At 40.5% G+C, this 17,952-nt stretch overlaps 1 protein-coding gene across 1 annotated transcript in view; it reads right to left on the bottom strand.

Annotated features, from left to right (window-relative positions):
* Window positions 1-11,589, bottom strand: part of ARHGEF9 (Cdc42 guanine nucleotide exchange factor 9) — a 277,721-nt gene extending 266,132 nt beyond the window's left edge. The window contains exon 1 of the mRNA XM_072123413.1: window positions 11,161-11,589. The gene's annotated coding sequence lies outside the window, so the exon portion shown is untranslated. The remainder of the gene's footprint in view (window positions 1-11,160) is intronic.
* Window positions 11,590-17,952: the final 6,363 nt, after the last annotated feature.

The raw sequence follows: 17,952 nt of genomic DNA, 5'->3' as shown, positions 1-17,952 counted from the left end.
GGAATTGCTGTCGCTTGAACCACTCAGCCGTCATCTTATATACCAGGTCCAGGGTGAATGGGACTGCAGAGAAGTCTGGTGCCTGTTGGTTGCTGGATAACAGATGGGAGGACGACACAGGACGGGTTAGTAGAAGAGTTAAAACTTCATGCAGTTAATGAGTGTTATAGGCTTGCCTAAAGAAATGGGTTTTAAGAGCACGTTTGAAACTTTGGAGGTTAGGTATTAGTCTGATAGTCCAGGGCAGAGCATTCCATAGAATTGGTGCAGCTCTAGAGAAGTCTTGGAGACGCGAGTGGGAGGTCCGCACTAGGGTAGAGGTTAATCTAAGATCACTGGCGGATCTAAGAGCACGGGTTGGGCGATAGACTGAGATAAGAGAGGAGAGGTAGGGGGGTGCAGCATTATACAGAGCTTTATGGATGAGGGTTATTATTATTTTAAACTGTATTCGAAAGGAGACTGGCAGCCAGTGCAGCGACTGGCATGAACTGTAAGCATACATGGTCCCCTTATCAAACGAGCTGTGTCAGGCAGAATTTTGGGTTGTTTTCATGGCTTCCATGTTAACTTTGTCGCCACCCTGCTGTGTAATCCACAAAATATACTGGCAAACTTTTATCATGTACCGATATTATTTGAGCGCTTCTTGCTCACCTCCTTTGGTTCCTCTCTGACACCCATTGGTTTGAAGCCTGAGTCCAATTAGGGTATGTCGCCATGCCACTCTCTAGCCTGCCGCTGCTGCCTCTGCATGCCGTCCCCTATAGTGTCAGGGTCAATTATTGGATGTTTTACATGCTATCTAGCTTCATTCTGTCACTCTGTCATGGCCATGCTGTTGCCCATAATTTCGGCATAATGGTGCGATTAAGCAGCCTCAGAGGCATCCATGCATGCTGCCCCTGCTGTTTCCTGTCCATTTCCGTGGTGTTTCCATCCTTTTCTGAGGTTCCCAGGTGTTTGGCCAAGCTTCCCTGTGCAGAGCCTTGGTCCCCTTGAAAAATGCTCGAGTCTCCCATTGACTTCAATGGGGTTCGTTATTCGAGACGAGCACTCGAGCATCGGGAAAAGTTCGTCTCGAATAACGAGTACCCGAGCATTTTAGTGTTCGCTCATCTCTATTGCTTATCTGATCGGAGCTCCAGACGTTCACGGAGGTTTTCACTCCAAACGTTCACAATAATTGTTCTCGTTTTTGTCCTCCGTTCTGCTCACAGCACAAATCCACAGATTCTCCAGATAAGAGTAGCCCACTGTTCAGACCCACGTGGATGCAGTTTTCATTCTTCCTATTGTTACCACCGTTCACCACAGCGGACCACTAGAAGAAACACGCACTCCAATCGTGTAGTATTTAATTTTATTAAAGCATTTTATGAAGACATTCTACACGATTGGAGTGCATGTTTCTTCTAGTGGTCCTCTGTGGTGAACGGTGGTAACAATAGGAGGAACGAAAACTGCATCCACGTTGGTCTGAACAGTGGGCTACCCTTATCTGGAGAATCTGTGGATTTGTGCTGTGATCAGAACGGAGGACAAACGAGAACAATTATTGTGAACGTTTGGAGTGAAAACCTCTGTGAACGTCTGGAGCTCCGGTCAGATATATATTTTTATTTCTATCTCTTTATATTTTAACATTGGGACTTCTGGATCAGTCCTGGACCGTTGTTTTAGCTCAGAGAGGGTTAAAGTTAAGAGTGCAGCACTACACCCAAAAAGGTTTTGGTTGCATTTAGAGATGGGCGAGTATACTCGTCCGAGTATACTGCTCGGTCGAGTATTAGCATACTCGGACCGGCTCGTTACTCGGACGAGTATCTCGCCGGCTCGAGATCGAGCAGTAAATTAATTAAATAAATTGAATAAAAGTATTTTTATTGTAAAAAAAAAAATATTACAGATGTTTTGCTTGTAAGAACACATTGAAATAACACTATTCTTCACTTTCCAGGTGTTCGCGCGTGTCTCCCGATAGGTTCGGAGATGTTCGGAACATCTGGAATGTGAAGAATAGTGTTCTTTCAATGTGTTCTGCGCTTAAATGGTCCTGTATTCACTGTTTTTAATGTTTTAATTCTATTCTTCACATTGCTGATGTGCGCGCACATCTCCGACATTATCGGAAGACACGCGCTAACATCTGCAAAGTGAAGAATAGAATTAAAACATTAAAAACTGTGAATACAGGACCATTTAAGTGCAGAACACATTGAAAGAACACTATTCTTCACATTCCAGATGTTCGTGCACATCTCCTAACTTAGCGGGAGACACGCGCGAACACCTGCAAAGTGAAGAATAGTGTTATTTCAATGTGTTCTTACAAGGAAAACATCTGCAAACATCTGAATAATTTTTTTTGCACTGTTCTTTTACTGTTCAGTTTTATTATAAAAATGCTCGGGTCTCCCATTGACTTCAATGGGGCTCGTTATTCGAGACGAGCACTCGAGCATCTGGAAAAGTTTGTCTCGAATAACGAGCACCCGAGCATTTTAGTGCTCGCTCATCTCTAGTTGCATTGAGTTTGATATTTGGATTTTCCCTTAAGCAAGATGGCTGCGGTGTGGACTCTCCTTGTACGCATTTCCGTACCTCTAGATCTGATTATTTAAGTGAGACTGATTGACACATTCAGATCATCCCTAATGCATAATATACTGGGGCAACTTCTATGTCTACAATGATAATACCCCACTGCAAGTCTGTTTTTAAACCACACTTGGCACTTTGGATAAACACATTGGTCTGCTCACTGCACTAAACGTCACATTGGTTTCCATGGAGACACGTGGATTCCCTGTTTCGAGATCATCTCTCCATAAATCACTTGATTGATACATGTCATTTATGTATATACATTGTATGTATTGTGCACTTTATTTACGAGATGTTTTGAAATGTTTTTGTGTTTTCTGTATTGGATGTCACATGTGCTGGCGATTGTTGCGCCGCCTATTTAAGTCAGCTGACTTCACTATACTTGAGAATGCTTTTATAGATAAGGCGAAACATTGCATCTATGGTGGAAAAAAATGCCCTTATCATTTCTTGGAGTGCTGCTTCATCCTCAATTTTCGTTATATCTGTTGGGTTATGTCGGACCCTATGTGAAGACTTGCATCCGATTGCTTCACGGTGCCGTTCCATTGCTCTTTTACCACACATCCCCATAGTTGCCAGGCAAATACAGCTTTGATATCCAGATCCCATTACATCAATGACTACAGGGGTGTAACTTGGAGAGCCAGGGCCCATAGCAGGCTCCTTAATGCGGCACCCCATGCCACTAAAAAAAACGATACATATTTGTATACACATGCAAGTTACATGCAAGTTACAATCACATTGTAAATCATTTATACATTCATGCACACTCATATAGAGCATATACACACACACATACAGTGCAATATACTAATGTACAGCATATATACACACAGTATATACACAAATCATATACACATACAACATATAAACATCACAGGTATAGCATATATACATCACATATATGTTATAGTCATAATATGCTGTACAGTGTGTGTATATATAATATATATAATGCCACACACTGTATATAAACAGTATATATATATATATATACCGTATATCTCCGTAGATCGTTTGGATATTGCAGGGGTTGTGACATGGGTGAAGAATTCATTGGATAAAATCAAGAAATTCTTGATGGAATTCAGAGTTTCTTTATGCTGAGGTTTGCCATGTCATGACTACAGAAAACTAATAAATGTTGAATTTTGCTCAACAATAATTTCTTGTACATTGAATATAAGACATTCACTGAAAATAAGAACTAGCACATCTTTCGGAGCAAAAAATAATGTAAGACACTGTTTTATTTTCAGGGAAACAGAATATATAATGGTGCACATCCTCCATTCTTTAGTGTGGCAGGTCAGATGACGGGGACCCCTGACACTGCGGGCCACATAGCAGCTGCAATGGCTGCTACCACTGTAGTAATGCCTCGGAATGACTACATGATCTATGCAAACACCAATAGATTGCAGTGTTAAGCTACCTGCAAACTATGCCGTTTCACGAATGTGTCTCATCCGTATTTTATACAGCAGTCTCACTTATCAGTGTTATTCAATGTAGTCAGTGTTCAACATCTGCAACATTTTCTTTAATCAGGTCCTATTCCTGTCTGTATTTGTGGATCGGTTGCTAGGTCACACAAAATCAAGTAACTGGATCAACCCGATGACATCATTTTCCAGCCTTTCGTATTTATACGGACTGTAAGTAGGTTGGACACACGGACCGTATTTATGTCCATATGGGAGACGAAGGAGGAAAACACGACACAGATGACAAATACAGGCAACAGATCCATTACACACAGCCACATTCAGTTGAGTACATTAAGCTGAAAAACTAAAATGTATACTGTAGTTTATATCCCCAATTATAGGGGTTAAAAACCGCAGTCTTCCTCAACTGAGACACATAGCTACAATGTATAGACATAGACATTATATAATACATAGGACATTATTTATATATAACATAACCAACAGGTCTGATCTGCACATGAACTGCATCACTCACCACCCATAAACCATTTATTACACAGTAGCACACTTTGGAGAGAAAATTTCCAGACCTTATAAGTCTCTTGTAAGATACAATAGATCAGCGGATCTCTAAGGTCCTGACAACACTTTCCCTTCATATATCCACAGTCTGATTCCACTGCCTCCAAATTGTGGCCACTATATATTATATTATTACAGCACAATCACAATTATCTGAAGTGCTTTAAGATATAGCTTTATAAAGTTTTTCCTTGTTCAGAATGGTGTTATGATAAAAGACTGAGGTTATTACACCACATAAAGCAATGTATTAAATTCACCAAGCAGAAGAGTTTTATTCAGGTGGACGGCTCCGAAATGTATAAGACTCTAATTCTGGTATGTATGCATATTATTTTTTTAAATGTGAATATAGAAAAACACATTTCTGTGTGAATATTACTAATATAAACTTGTACGTTGCTGTACTGTGAAGTCCCTCATGTAATATAGATTCTTTGTGTAGCTCCATTGTGAAAAAAAATAGAAATTAAACCATGTAACCTGATTTGTTTCCACTTTTTAGGTGGAATTTGGAGAGTTCACAGATTTTCTATCATGCGAGACAGTGCCCCTGACTGGCTGCCGGCCAAGGTTACACTCCAGTGGTGCATGGGACTGTTCAAGTGAACTAAGGGCAACTGGGGAAATAAATCGGAACACATAAAATATTCAAATGTAAACATAAGAAAAATATAAAATGTGACATAAAATAAAAATAATGCTATAATACTCCTAAAGAGAGTGATACAACAAACTACAGACTCATAATATGCTGTCAGTAGTGGGTTGGATTTTATGGGCACTTTATGGGATGGCATATGTGGTTAATGTGATTAATGCATTTTTAAGACTATCCAAAACAACTTTTATACTGGTAGAGCTATGGCTGGCAATATCACCAGTATTATAGATGTTACTGAAATTAATGTTACCAAATTAAAAAAATTGGTAAAACATGTTCAATAGATGAACACATAAAGCGCTAAAGAAGCAAAATAAAACTATCCGCTAAAAGAAAATGCAGTTTTCTACGTTAAGCATAAGCAGAGGAATGTCACTGGTAAAATGGTTTTCACAAAAAAAGCTCCCAGCTATATAATCGCAGGCCTCGACCTGCAGAAGGAGACAGAAAACAACGAACATGCTTAAAATAATAATTTATAATCCATCTATAATTCATTATCCCACATTATGATTAGTTCTTGGCTGTTACTTCTCTAAGTATATACAGATGAGAGGGCTTGAAACATTACTTATACCCTCATGCTTGAATAGCACCAACATATTCTGTCATGTTGTACATGAATTTAAAGATTAACTGTCATTTCAGAAGATTTTTTATTATTGTGTAAGGGGGGGGGGGGGGAGTGTTGTGAACATTTTTATAATATACTTCCTTGAGAAATTCTAGTTTGTGAAGAAACAGGCTGCAATTTTCCCTGTTAAAGGAAACCTACCATTTCAAGTGGTAGGTATAAGCTGTAAGTACCGAGCACCAGCTCAGGGTAAGCTGGTGCCGGTGTTTACTTTCGTTAGTGTTATTAAACTCTGTATCGCGGTTTTAACACTTTTTAAACTTCGTAGCAGAAGCTGCTTCGGCGCTGCGCGCGACCGTGCACGCGAAACGTCTCCTGCACTTCCTATGTAGGCGCGCGCACGATCGTTCGCACACAGCGCCGAAGCAGCTTCTGCTATGAAGTTTAAAAAGTGTTAAAACCGCGATACAGCGGTTAATAACACTAACGAAAGTAAGCACCGCCACCAGTTCACCCTGAGCTGGTGCTCGGTACTTACAGCTTACACCAACCATTTGAAATGGTAGGTTTCCTTTAAGATGAAGATACTGTACTTCTATGTTTCCGAGGCAAATCTGTTCAGATTCAAGAGGGGTCTCTCTCCCCTATCTTGTTTGTTACAATTTGTGTATCCCTCATAGGGATGGAATACAGCTTATTCTTCCAATCAATTGGGAAATTTGGGGGGACAAGTGATGATCCAAATTCTAAAATTGTCAATACAGTCTAAAGTACATACATACAATCAGTCTAAGTATTCCTAGAATTTTTTTATTATATTTATAGCCACTACACATCTTCTAGTCAAATTTCAGGAGGGTCCTATATGCCGTACATATCAAGCCACTGAAGGTTAGGCCAACACTAGTCAAATTGTTTAGATTGTGAGCCCCATAGGGACAGGGACCAATTTGGCAAGTTCTGTGCAGCGCTGCGTAATCTGTGTGTGCTTGATAAATAAAGGAATTATTCTTATTATTAAAGGGCAGTTACACATGACCGTGTATACCAGCTGAGAAAGCTAAAACTCTAACACAGTTCTATGCATTAGCCACTCACTTTAAGGTGATTTTATTATTTGAGCCCTTGTTTATACATAATAGGTTATTTCATGGGAAACTCATCTCTTAACGTCTGCCGTTCTGGAAAACATTTCTGGACAGTCTACAAGGCAGTTTGTTTTGCTGAGTAAAATAACACACAAAACAATGTACAAGTCCGTGGAAGAATGCATTATACACCATTCCCGTATTGCGCCAACTTGCATTGTTCCATAATTGGCTGGTACGCTTGTCCAAGTGTAAATATGTTTTTCTAAGTCTGAAGCAAGTGCTTGAATTTCAATGCTCTGATGTCACCTATTATAGAGGGGAACTGAGATCATCTGATCTGTGATAAACCCTATGGTGTGGAATTAAGACTGGCATGAGGACTGGCCTGAAATCAAGGCGAGGAGCAGACATGAACAATGCTCAAGTGCTGTGTTTTCTAACCAAATTACATAAGCACTTAAATAAAACCTACCATGAGGATGCTGTTATCAGAAGTAGAGCAGATGGTAGATTTCTCCTGCCTGCATCTGCCCTAATCTGTAATTTAATAATCCTGGAACCTAACCTAACTTGTTAACAACGTTATTTTATTAATATTTAAATTATCTGCAAAGGCTACTGGGACATGCACTAGCCTGGCCGGCACTGGAAGCTAAGGCTTGTACACTCCCCAGTAGCCTCTGCAGTTAATTTACATATTACTAAAATAAAGTTTTTAACAAGTTAGGTTAGGTTCCTGGTTTAATAAATTACAGATTAGGGCAGAGTAAGGCAAGAAGAATTTACCATCAGATCTACTTCTGATGGTAGATTCCTCTTGGTAGGTTTCCTTAAAGCTTCTGTTTATTAAAGGTTAAAGTCATTACAATCTAGCTTGATCTTTTACACTTTCTAAGATGACATTGAAACATGACAGAAAAGGTTACCAATTAATGGATGTCCAAAGTTAGTGTCGTACTGACACCTAAAATGAAGGACCTCCAGTGTCACACTGCGATTCTAGAGCCCACCAATAAAATCTATTCTCGGGGCCTCTACATTTCTACAGGTTTATGCAAAGAATACTTGAAATTCATTTGCAATTCATAAAACATCCCTGACACAAATTACCATTGTCTTTGAATGTTATGTATTGTCTTTAAATGTCAGTAAACTGCTGACAGGCTCTTCCCTTCAATATAAGCTGTTGTAGCTCTGAGATCCAGGAATCCACAGTAGGCCCCGAGCAGTAGCAATGTGTTCATACTAACTTGGGCCCCACAGTGTTGTTGAGAAGGTAGGGCCCCATGGGAAATGATGTTGGTTACAAGGCTAGACAATGCATCTAGCTGTCATGTCATCCATCCATTGATTCTATAGTATATAACAATAAACTGGGGAGCTTGTCACACAACCTACCTATTTCATTATAGTAACTCATGATGATAGATGTGATTCTGTATGCTGCATACCTGTACAGTATCTGTATGGTACAGATAATAACAGTGATGGTACTCTGGGGTCCCACTTAGCTTTTGGCAAATCTGTGGACCCACCAACTCACCTCTGGGCCATCTGAGCTATGGAATCGATACTTCTAAGTATTAACCCATTAGAGATCACATAACATACTCATGAAGATATATAACAAAGAAGACATTTTAGCTACATGTATGTAATGCTATTGTATTTCTATATGAGATAATGGGGGAGATTTATTAATATGTGTACGACAGAATTCTGTCATAATTTGCACTAAAAGACCTGTCTGCAGCTTATTTATAAAGGGTTTTAGACAGTTTTCAGGCTCTCCTATGACTAGTTCAACAAAAAAAAGTCCATGCACCAAAAATAACGCTGACCTGACAGATATTTGTCCCAGTTTTCTGGTGTAACAAAAGCCAATTAATAGAAGGTGCAATGTATGACTAGACAGTCTTAAACTATATCGTCCAGCATCATATATGCTGCTTTCACACTAAAGTATGCAACCTATAGATTTATTATGCTGAAGCGATGATATGTTTATACCTGAATGTGACTTTCACTTGTCCTATTATATTGTCTGACAAAGGTCAATAATAATAAAACTCATAATTGATATCAACAGTGTAACTGTATTTTACAATTAATACTATACTGGATTGGGATCCTATCCAGAGCACCCGACAAACCATAAAATGGAGTACAGTGCAGATAGATTTAATAGATTTTACCTACAAGAACATATGCTTATGTCTTATTTGTGACCCCACGGTTGACATACTCCTTTTTAAGAACCTCCCATTTCTTCAACTTTCAGAGGGAAATACATTTATGGTCTATTGTTAAGCTTCCCCTTTAAAAGCCTTCACCATTAACTGTTTGTGCTTGCTCACTGGATCATCAGCTCTTAAGAATAGTCACAATTGTGCTCCATGTTCACGTACCCTGGAAAACGGAAGCAAGTTGGGAGAGGACTTCTTCAAATGTCTTTGTTGACGTTCACAACTACTCCCCTAATGATTTAAGTCATTGTATTCAAAACTGGAAGGAACTCATTGTTGCAGTGTTATAAGTTCAGCCCAGACCAGATGCACATGTATGGTATGTATAGACCATCCACACGTTTAAATCGAAAAAAATGTTCGATCAGAACAAATAAGAAACTAACTTCGACAAAAGCACAGATAATTATTATCATAACGACTCAGGATCGTTACTCATCCAAAAAAAGGATCAACAATGTTACTGGATTTCCCTCTCTGTTCCTGTTTTCAAGGTTACATTTCTGCAAAAAAAAAAGCATTTTAAAAAAAACACTACTTTTGCCCACTCCACAAGCATTCTTCACATTGTTTTATAGGTGACCTCTAGGCTGATCTCAGGAACTGGTCAACCAATGCCCCAATTATTTACTACTTGAACTTCTGCATCCTTTCGATGGATAGATGAATGGGCATCTGGAAAAGTTCATTGAAAGAGCTATCTATCTTGACTTGAGACCATAAATCTTCAGAACTTTTTCTGCACCCTCTTTATTTGTTGTTTTAGAGAGTCAATCTTAGTATACTTTATAAAAAAAAAAAACAATAGCGCTCCTCTCCAGAGTTTCCATATACAATAAGCTAAGAAGGTTTTTACGTCCATAACTCTTGAACTTTCCATTCTAAGTGTTGTGAAAAGTAAAGTATGATGTGGAGCCGGTATGGGGTGTAGACACTGAAGTAGCACATGGATTTTGGAGGATACCCCACACTGAGATTGCATTGGCTTTAAGCAGATTAAAGTTCCTAGCAACTACTTTTCATTTACAATGACAATTTTCCCATTACTCAAACTAATAGTGCACTCAGGTTAACAGGCCAGGTTCCCATCACTATGTGCTGACCAGAATAAAACAGATGATGTCATTTATAACTTGTGACATGTTCTGCTTTATTGTTGATTTTGAAATTGAAGTTTGCGACTTTGATGAAAAACTCACCATAGCTAATGATTTACAGTACAAATACTTGCTTTATAAGTATGATATACTTACGGTACTTTGTTGAGCTTTTCTTACCTTCTTTAATTATTAAACATTATAATATATTTATAGTAATTATAGTCTCATTTAAAAAAAAAAATCATGACCTAATTATAAACATAATACCACATGTTTATGTGCCTTTGGTGATGGCACTTGTACGGTATTGGCACTTATTTTGACATTTACTGTAGCACCTTCCAACAACTTTGATGTTTTTTTTTTTTAATTGGAAATGGTCCTGGTTAGATGCCATACAAGTAATAGGATTGGAGTCATGTCGAACACTTCACACAATACACATCTCATTGACTGTTTTGTGAGATTTCAAGCAAAGCATTACACGGGCTACTTAAGGAATAAAAACTTCAGTTCATAAGAGCAACAGTATAGATTCACAACCCTAAAAATAATGCGGGTATTTATTACATGTAGGAATGCTGACCTTAACGGAAGCGGCTTCAACATCAATACATGGACAATGACACATGTATTATCTGTTCTTTGATTACTTCTAAGTAAACTCTAAACTCTACAGATACTTGCACAGTGTTTTGAATTTTTTTATAAGATAAGATAATCCTTTACTAGTCCCACAGTGGGGAAATTCACAACGTTACCCATATAGCACATGATTATTCAAGGATTCTCTGCTGGCACAGGTAATAAGAGTTGATCATCCCACATACACATGTAAATATAATTCACATTACCTCACACGTTTCAAGCTGAAGCAGCTCCTCCAAATCTGTCAGGGATAGTGCTTCATATTTGCTGTCAATCACAGACAGGCAGTCCCAGCTTGTCTGAGCACAGGGTGCACTGCTTGACCAGCACTGCAAATACCATTAGCTGCACTGTAGCATCCTGGCAATTCCAAAATTTCCTCCAAAAGTTTTCTTCTTCCAATCCATACAATAATCCTGTGTGTGAACCAACTTAGATTTAAAGAAATACAAAAATGCCCAAATTTGAAAAGAAGTCATGTATAAAAGAATCAATAGGGCTGAAGCAATAATAACAAGCGGACAGTGTAATCCAGCGAGTGTCTGAGGAGGATCCACGTGTTTTCAGCCAGGAGCTGCTCCTGGCTCAGGGATGAGGAACAGGAGTGGGAGTTCAAGCCAGGGGTGTGGAGTTGAGAGCTGCCTGACATGAAATGTATCTTGTTTCCAGGCTCAGGGCAGGGCTGAGATCAGACACTGAGCATAGCCTGCTCTCACCTCACCAATAGCAGAGTCCTCAGCACTGAGTATGTCATCAGGCCCTAATCAGGAATCTCCAACTGCACAGTCAAAACTTCCTCTCTGAAGAATAAGCTCATGTTCTTTGTTTTTTTTACATTTCAGGCTGGTGACACCACGGCTACTGTCGGTCATTGTTTTCGGGAAGATGACTTTTCAATAGATTTTTTTGGGGAGAGATTTTTGTATTCTTTGCAGGATGTACTGTATAGGGGATTGCTCTCCAAACCTAACATTTCTTCTATTTATCCTCTTTATCAATGGTAAAAATGTATCAGTACTGTGGCAGGATATATTAATTCAAGTAATGGGTCAGATCACTCGAAATTTCTCATTATGCTACAGATTATTTTGGTGGAATTTTATAGTGTTTATAGTGGCTATTGCATAAAATATCAAAAATCCTTACCGCATCTCTTTAACCCCTTAACGACCTGGCCCTTTTTAGTTTTTTCACTTCCATTTTTCACTCACCACCTTCAAAAATCTATAACTTTTTTATTTTTCCACATAAAGAGCTCTGTGACAGCTTATTTTCTGCGTAACAAATTGTACTTCATAGTGAAGGTATTGAATATTCCATGCCGTGTACTAGGAAGCGGGAAATAAATTTCAAACACAGTGAAAATGGTGAAAACGCACTTACGCCATTTTCTTGTGGGCTTGGATTTGACAAGTCTACTTTATTCTTTGGGTATGATTACGGGGATACCAAATTTGTATAGGATTATAATGTTTTCATACATTTACAAAAATTAAAACCTTCTGTACAAAAATATTTTTTTTTATTTTGCCATCTTCTGGTGCCAATAACTTTTTCATACTTTGGTGTACGGAGCTGTTGGTAGTGTCATTTTTTTATTGCGTTTTCATTTCTATCATTTTTAGGAATGTGCGACCATGCAACTTTTCCATTACGGGTTTAAACGCAGTGATAAAACGTTATTATATTTTGATAGATCAGGAATTTTTGGATGCGGCGATACCTAATGTGTTAATATTTTTTATGGTTTATTAATATTTATATCAGGTCTAGGGAAAGGGGGCTGATTTGAATTTTTAGGTTTTTTATTATAATTTTTTTTTTAATTTTTACTTTTAATGTTTTTCAGACTACCTAGGCTACTTTAACCCTAGGTTGTCTGATCGATCCTATCATATACTGCCATACTACAGTATGGCAGTATATGGGGATTTTCCTCCTCATTCATTACAATGTACAAGTAGCACATTGTAATAAATGGGTTAAAATGGAACAGCCTCGGGTCTTTGGAAGAATGTGCTACCACTGATCGCGGGTGTTACCGTTAAGCCTTTGCTGCAATATGAAGCAAAGACTTACCAGCTATGGGGAGGGTTTGGCCCGCGAGCCCTCTCCATGCAACGGCGCGTGTCGGGAAGGGGTTAAAGGTGAGCTATCAAAATCAGACATGATAAACCAGGGACATAAATATCTTATGGTTCAATCAAGTGACATAAATATATTATATATTATAATGTATATATATATATATATATATATATATATATATTATACTGTATATATTGTTTATGGTACTGTTTGGCCTTTCATGGACTATTGTATTCACAGAGAAGTAGAGAAGATATTCTAGATGCGCCTGAAATGAATTTTAAATTCAATTCACTCTTGTGAACATGGATGGAAGGTCCAGAATTAGGTACTATTGAAAGCAATCAGCGCCTCTTCCAGCTCCTATTGTGGCCCCTCATCTCAACTCATAGTGTGGCCCTTCTCATATCCCTCTTATATTGTGGTAGCTCATTTCCTCCTTATGTTGTGGCGCCTATCATCTCCCCCTATTATTGTGGCCCCTCTCAACTACCCCTCATATTTTGGCCCCTCATCCCCCCTCTCATTTCCTCCTCATATTGTGGCCCCTCTCATCACCCCTCATTTTGTGGCCCCTCTCATCTCACCTTCATATTGTGGCCACTCTCATCTCCCCCTAAAATTTTATCCCTCATCTCCCTCTCTCATCAACCCTGCATATTGTGGTCCCTCTCATCTCTCCCTCATACTGTGACCCCCTCTCGTACCAGCCCAAATTGTGATGCCTCATTTATCCCCTTTTCCTTGTTTAAAGCTAATTAAAAAAATAAACACCACATACTCACCTGTCCCCGTTCCCCAGCAGCTCTCCTTTTCTCATCTCCCTCTCCTGCTGCAGCTGGAGAGACGTAATGACATCATCACATGGGCCGGTCACATAGCTGCAGAACGGGAACAGTGATGATGCAGAGAGCTAATAGCACTGCTTCAGCATGTTATTCAACTCTATCTGTGTTCTCTCAGGACACAGAGTTGAAGTCCTGACACAGGCAGCAGTGGGTGGAGTTAGCTGCAGCAGGGGATTTGGGCCCACAGGTGCTTTCACTGGCACAATGGTGGGCCAGTCCTACTCAGTGTGTATAACTGCCTGAGGGTGATGCCAGATGGCAAGGTGTGGAGTGTATAAACACTGAATATCTGTCTTCTGATGCATTTCTAAAATGTTATAATAAATAACCCATGCTCAAAATAAAACTAGTCTCACTCCTCAAAGACTCATTTTGTTTTTCTTATGCCAAGTATGTGACTTGATACAATAACCTTATTTTACTCTTGAGATAAGCGGAGCTATCCACACTAAGAACTGTAATGTCCTCAATGGACAGAATACCATCCAGATGCCAAAGCAGCTCTATCTTTTATATATACTGGTATATAAAAAGTTTACTTTAAAAGGAGGAAAGATTCCAGCTATGTACACTATTCCGTTTTATCTTTTGGAGTAGTAGCAGGTTCCTTGCCAACAACAAGGTTACATTCATGCTTTATTTTTTACAGAAGAACACCACACATACCCCCCTCCCCTCGGGTAGATGAGATTACTCAGCATTTCACTCCTCACAGAGATGACAGGAGGGAAGCAAAGGTAGGTTACAACACAGCAAGGTGTGTTGCTTTTATTTCTGCTAGAGATGGCACCTTGTGTGATAGCTTGGGCTCCTCGGGCATTGGGACTTGGATCCTGCAATAACTGGCCTATGTACAGTCTACCCACCCAGCTTTCACAACTGAGCATGCCAGAAAATAAGTGAAGCTTATAAAGCTCAACAACAAGTACTTTCCTTTGGATAATATCCTGACTCACAGTTTTTCCTTTAATAATAATTATGTGACCTTTTATTATTATGCAATTTAAGTGCATCCTTCCCCAGTGAAATCTCAGATTGTAAAAATGTTTAACAATTAGCAGTTATCAATTGCTATAATACTTGTTTAGTATGTAAAATTAGACCCACCTCTATCATAAAAAACAACCGAGACAACGGCCAGAGCAATTACTATGAGGACACACTATGCAATATAGCATTGGACACAGAAACCCTAACATCTTGGAGGGCAGAAATAGCCAATATGGTGGGCACAGTGAACCCTACTTGTACACCATCAGTACAGTATTGGCCACAATATAAAAACTACAACTGTCCAAGCGAGAATAGACACACATTCAACCCAAAGGTGTGTGCAACGTCCCTGCCAATGTGCATGGCAGAGGAATTGCGAATAAGCCCTTTTTCTATGCAATACATATATAGAGATAATTGAGCAGCGGTAGATTCTGCCTGGATAGGCATGGGTTAAAGCAATGTTATGTCATTATCCAATGATGTTCCTGTCAGCACCTGTCCAGCAAACGCGCAACCACAACCAGACTTGGCGCTAGCTGTCAGACTACGTAAGTGATGGCGAACTCACCCTGCGATGTCCCTGCGGGCTAAGGCCCTGCCTAAAGCAGATAAACCTCCCTGATAAGGGCGAACCCACTATCAGGAACCTAACTGACGGTCCCTGAGTGACTCTACAACAGGACAGGGGACACTTACTTCTGGCAGCTGCTGGATGGTGGAGCGGACAGGTAACGGAAACACAGGTATAGACCAGTGTTCACACTGGCGCACAGAAACCAACAAGACTGAACAGGTAACCGGAATACAGGAATAGACCAGTGTTCACACTGGTACACAGAATACAAACACTGGACTGAGACAGGGACAAAACAATAGATATATACAGGTCTACAGGCAGATAATCACAGGTCAGATCCAGGTACAGGTACAGGCAGGATATACACAGGTCTGGTCAAGATCAAACGGGTTCACAGATCAGATACAGACACAGGCAGGATATACACAGGACAGGTCAAGATCAAACGGGTTCATAGGTCAGATACAGGTACAGGCAGATAATCACAGGCCAGATACAGGTACAGGTACAGGCAGGATATACACAGGTCAGGTCAAGATCAAACAGGTTCATAGGTCAGATACAGGTACAGGCAGGATATACACAGGTCAAGTCAAGATCAAACGGATTATAAACAGGTCAGGTCAAGATCAAACAGATATACACAGGTCAGACTCAAATACAGATACAGACGGACAAGCAGAGACAGGTCAAGAACAAACGGGTATAAACACAGGTCAAACTAAAAATAACCGGCAAGGTAAGATGGGAGCAGGCAGGTATATAAAAGCCGATCCCGGACACGCCTCCAGCAGCACACTGGAGGAACTGTCCATCAAGCTAGTAACCCTTGCTGGGCAGAACTAAAATGCAAGGAGCAGGGTGTGGCTCAGTTAATCCAAACACATGCAGTAAGACACAGTTCACACACACAAATAAACGTCCATCTATTCCGCAAACTGCGGATAGTGCGAAGTTAGGCACGGACGTTACAGTTCCACTATTTATAACTGGAGTGTGATTGGAGGAAGAGACCACCTGACAAGGGAGTAACTAAACCCTTAGTCAGGGGAGGAGTTAGTTAGTCAGAGCTCAGAGAGAGTTCTAGAAACTTCAGAGAGAGCAGATCTCTTCAGACCCAGCTCTCAACACAGGAGGAGCTCAGAGCACATGCTCTGCTCACAGGCCTCCTAGGCCTCAGCTCAGCTATTACAGACAGAGTGACACAGGACAAACAGGACAAAGCTGCAGCTTCCAGCATTGGACACAGCTACACCCCAGCCTGCCCCTGCATCCAGGCTGGTGAGACAACTCCTGAGGTTCCTCTCCAAAATCACTCCAGTACTGCATTTGTACCGAATCGTTTGGCGTGTTGTTACCGTTGGTTGAATAAAGAACTGTAAGTTACTTTTATGCACAACATTGCCTATGTCTGGTCCCTGCTACAACTGTATCACCACCAAGGGCGCCCCATCTATCTACCAGGGACACACATTACAGACTCTAAGGGTTTCCCCAAAGAGAACCAGTACCACAGCCTCTCCCTTCATATCATTTCTTGCCAACACCACCTGCTGGAGACCTGCCAGACTCTGCGACAGCCCTCCAGTCCCCATACCAAGCACTGTGACACTAGCGTGCCTAGGCCGCAACCACCAGCCACTCCGGTATTCTGGGCCCCAGCTATCGCTAGGCCCCAGTGGGGGATGTTACATGTGTTTATCATGAGCCACATTCTCAACTTTTAGTTCATGTATCCAAAAAGGTAAATGGTATTTCTCTAGGGGGGGGGGGGGGTATTTTCCAAATTCTGTTTTTATAATGTGGAACACAGATTATAATCTTAGCTTCCTAGGCACTATGATATAATTTCTTTAAGTATGGAGCACCCGTGTTCCCCTCTGTGCCCCTCCACGTCAGCAGCAGCGCTTACCTTCCCTGGCTCCAGCGGCGGTCCCCTATCCCAATTAAATTCCCGGCCCCTTCCTGCGTCCTCTGCTGGATCTTTGTGTCTCATGCCTTACTGAAAAGCTGTATTTGATTCCCTGTGCATTTATGCTACGCTTCCCGTAGTGATCCCAGTTCCTCTGCTGCCAGCCCTGACCTTCTGCTCTGCCATTAACTTTGAGCCCATGCTGCCTGTCCTGACCTCCTGTCTGTCCCCAACTACGATTCTGCCTCACATTTCTGTACCTCCACTTGGCCGCCAACCCCGAGCAAAGTCATGCCTGTGGAGCAACCTGGTGGTACCATGTTACAGCGGGCTCTGGTGAAAACCGGATGCCACTTAGACTCCCAGGTGTCGGCTTACATCATCGCTCGCGGCGGTACAATGGGTCCACTACCCCTGAATCCTGACACTTTTTTTTATTATGTATGCTTAAAGTGCAACTCCAATGTCATAAGAATTTTAAATAAATTGTCAAATGTGATTCCTCCTTTTATAACAAAGAGAAAAATGCCTATAATGTGCTGCTCACACTTTTCTTTCAGCATTTTCTGTTCTGAAG

Source organism: Engystomops pustulosus, chromosome 9, assembly GCF_040894005.1.
Source record: "Engystomops pustulosus chromosome 9, aEngPut4.maternal, whole genome shotgun sequence".
NCBI lineage: Eukaryota > Metazoa > Chordata > Amphibia > Anura > Leptodactylidae > Engystomops > Engystomops pustulosus.
This window is presented reverse-complemented; position numbering and strand designations above follow the sequence as displayed.